The sequence below is a fragment of the Physeter macrocephalus genome, chromosome 11, assembly GCF_002837175.3.
Source record: "Physeter macrocephalus isolate SW-GA chromosome 11, ASM283717v5, whole genome shotgun sequence".
Classification (NCBI taxonomy): Eukaryota; Metazoa; Chordata; class Mammalia; order Artiodactyla; family Physeteridae; genus Physeter; species Physeter macrocephalus.
In genome coordinates, this window is record NC_041224.1 from 13832361 (window position 1) to 13836158 (window position 3798).

The window sequence follows — 3798 nt, forward strand, 5'->3', positions numbered from 1 at the left end:
AAGGAGACATATTATGTTCCCACTCTCTATTTTCCATCCTTGGCTTTGAGGTACAAGAGCACCAAGTTTCCTGTAAAGCGTGTTAAAGGTTCTCCAGGTCCCTCTCCCCACAGAACAATCCTAGGTAAATCCTGAAGCGTCTACTTCCCAAATATGTAACCAACCATATCTCTGGGCATGTCTATACAGCTCTTTAATTCACTTTCAAAATCCATAGCATTTTTAAAACAAAATGACATAGTTGCATTCTTTAAATGCCAGCCATGAAATCATCACTAAAAAAAAAAAAAAACTAGTCAGATTATATATACGTAAGTCAGATAAAATTCTTTTAAAAAATATTTATTTATTTATGGCTGCGTTGGGCCTTCACTGCTGTGCACAGGCTTTCTCTAGTTGCGGCAAGCGGGGGCTACTCTTCCTTGTGGTGCGCAGGCTTCATTGTGGTGGCTTCTCTTGTTGGGGAGCACAACTGCTCTAGGCGCACAGGCTTCAGTAGTTGTGGCACATGGGCTTAGTTGCTCCACGGCATGTGGGATCTTCCCAGACCAGGGCTTGAACCCGTGTCCCCTGCATTGGCAGGCAGATTCTTAACCACTGTGCCACCAGGGAGGCCCTCTCTCTCTTTTTAAGGTGCTTTATTTGGTCTGCTGAAGACGTGCCTATGGCTGCTTCTAGAAGCCCTTAGGGAGAGCCTCAGATGATACACTGCAGTTGGATATTTTGCTCCAGTGTTGTCAGGTTCTTAACCTATACTGTAGGTATAAGTTGTTGCATGAAAATCCCCCAAAATGTGCACACTAAATGCAGAGAAAAACCTCATTTATAATTCATGTGAATTTTCATCACGCCAGAATAATGATCCAACCTGTCCAAACATGTAACTTCTCTCTTTTTTCCCCCATGAACTAAATCCTCTTCTTTAAAAAATGGTCAGATTTATTTGAAGATCAAGTGAAAATCCACCATATTTCAAGTTAAACTCTGAGAGTTTCTATACCACTGTAGAATGATTTCAAATTCATACTGGCATTCATCTTTCTATATTTTCCTATATTTATCCTAAAGAAGCTTCCTGGATCATAATATTTATGTAGAAATTTAAAGCGTTTTATATTATACTGCGAAGTTCCAGTAAATTCTCAGTTTATCAGGGTTTACCCTTAGCTCAATGTCATACAACTTCTGCATGAGGCAAGTATACTGGTAACAAGTTATTTCAAATACAAAACTCTTAGCTCTGTGTCATAAATAAATTTGGGTAAAACTGCAAGCCTTCCACTGAATGATCTCGGCAAAAAGCAACCTTTCTTTAGCCAGGAGGACAGACATTCCCACAGGCTTAGCAAACTCTTCTGATGTTAGAGATCCCTTTTCTGAAACTGTCTCCAAGGCTGAGGCCACCATTTACTCCTCCTTGTGGGACTGAAGTTCAATTACCATGACACTGCTGTCAAACACACGGAGCCTGAGAGGTAATTTCAGTGCTTCCAGCATTTTGCATGCATTCACTAAATCTCCTCGTGAGAGCAGTGCCATTCCTCGAGCGAGCTCGGTTTACTAAACAGTACACCTCCATGAGTGACATTATTCCCCCTCGTTCCTCCAAAGGCGCCTGCAATATTCCAGCCAGCTCTTTGGCCAGCTGCATGTGGTACTGTGTGCCTGAGCCTAGGTTTCCCTGGTAACCGGGTTAGCTATTCCCATGCTCAGCAAATAGGATTTAAACCTGATGGTCTCGTCTTCTGTGATGTCACCTTGTTTGTCTTTAATCTTATTAGCAATGGATTTTGATACCACCACCAATTCCCTTAGCCTTGACCATTAGCTTGCTGAGGTCTTCGAAGGCCTCAGAAATGTTTTTGTCAGTTTCTTTTCTTTTTTCTTCCAGTTTCCTTTCAATACCTACAATTCCTACAGCCCTTATTCTTCCTGGCTGGGGTCCTCTATTTGCTCATAACGACTGGGAAACTGGCATAGTCTCCCATCTTCTCTGTGTCATTTCCTCTGATAAATGCCTGTAAAACTCAATCTGGCCGTGTTCTTTGAAGGAAAACTTGATGTAGTTCTTACTACTCTGGAATGAGACAGGTTCTTTGTTAGAAGGAGCTGAGTGAAGATGAACCACTATTCTGGCACTTTTCCCAATTCCAGCTGCCTGTTCTTCAATGAACACGATTTGGGAAAGAGGAATGGCCATGCAGCATTCATGATTTTTCTGATCTCTCCAAATTAGACGGTGTGTACTAAGAAGGAGGGTCCCAGCATCAAATTTTATCTTCTCCTCGCCGTCATAGATGTGCACCCTGCCTCAGTTCCATTTTTAAGTGGATCGTTTTTTGCCCTAATGAGCTGTGTTCTTTATATTTTTTGGATATTAACCCCCTTATCAGATACATGATTTGAAAATATTCCCTCCCATTTAGTAGGTTGCCTTGCATTTTGTTAATGGTTTTCTTTGCTACGAAGAAGCTTTTTAGTTTGAGGTCGTCCCACTCTTTAATTTTTGCCTTTGCGGCCTTTGCTTTTGGTGCCAGTCCAAAAATCATTGCCAAGACCAACGTCAAAGAGCTTACTCACTATGATTTCTTCTAGGAGTATTATGCTTTCAGGTATTACATTCAAATCTTTAATCCATTTTGAGTTTATTTTTGTGTATGGTAGAAGATAGTGATTCAGTTTCATTCTTTTGTATGTGTTCAGTTTTCCCAAAACCATATTTTGAAGAGACCATCCTGTCCCCACTGTATATACTTGGCTCCTTTGGCATAAATTAATTGACCAAATATGTGTGTGTTTCTGGAATTTCTACTCTGTTCCACTGATCTATGTGTCTGTTTTTATGTCCATACCATACTGTTTTTATTACTTAGTTTTATAATATATTTTGAAATCAGGAAGCATGATGCCTCCAGCTTTATTCTTTTTCAAGATTGCTTTGGCTATTTGGGGTCTTTGTGGTTCCATACAAATGTTAGGATTGTTCTATTTCTGTGAAAAATGCCGTTGTAAGGATTGCACTGAATTTGGAGATTGCTTTGGATAGTTGGACATTTTAACAATATTAATTCTTCCAATCCAAGAGCACAGACTATTTTTCTATGTTTGTGTCTTCTTTAAGTTCTTTCATCAGTGTCTTATATATTTCAGTGCATAGGTCTTTCACCTCCTTGGTTAAATTAGGTGTTATTCTCTTTGATAAAATTGTAATTGGGATTGCGTTGTTAATTTCTCTCTTTGTTAGTTCATTGCTAGTGTATAGCAACACAACAGATTTCTGTATATTAATTTTGTATCCTGCAACTCTACTGAATTCATTTAGTAGTTCTAATAGTTTTTTAGTGGCATCTTTAGGATTTTCTGTATATGGTATCACGTCATCTGTAAACAGTGACAGTTTTACTTCTTCCTCTCCAACTTGGATTCCTTTTATTTTTTGTCTGATTGCTGTGGCTAGGACTTCCAATACTGTGTTGAATAAACATGGCGAGAGTGGGCATCCTTGTTCCTGATCTCAGAGGAAATGCTTTCAGCTTTTCACCATTGAGTATGATGTTGATATTGGCTACAGGTTTATCATACATGGTCATTATTATGTTGAGGTTTGTTCCCTCTATACCCATTTTGTCGAGGATTTTTAACATAAATGGATGTTGAATTTTGTCAGTAGTTTTTTCTGCATCTATTGAGATGATCATATGATTTATTCTTCAATTTGTTAATGTGGTATATCACATTGATTTGCAGATATTGAACCATCCTTGCATCTCTGGAATAAATCCCCCTTGGTCATGGTGT

General features: G+C 39.1%; 1 pseudogene; it reads right to left on the reverse strand.

Annotated features, from left to right (window-relative positions):
• Positions 1–1213: 1213 nt before the first annotated feature.
• Positions 1214–2294, reverse strand: LOC112062308 (vacuolar protein-sorting-associated protein 36-like; annotated as a pseudogene).
• Between the last annotated feature and the right edge of the window lie 1504 nt (positions 2295–3798).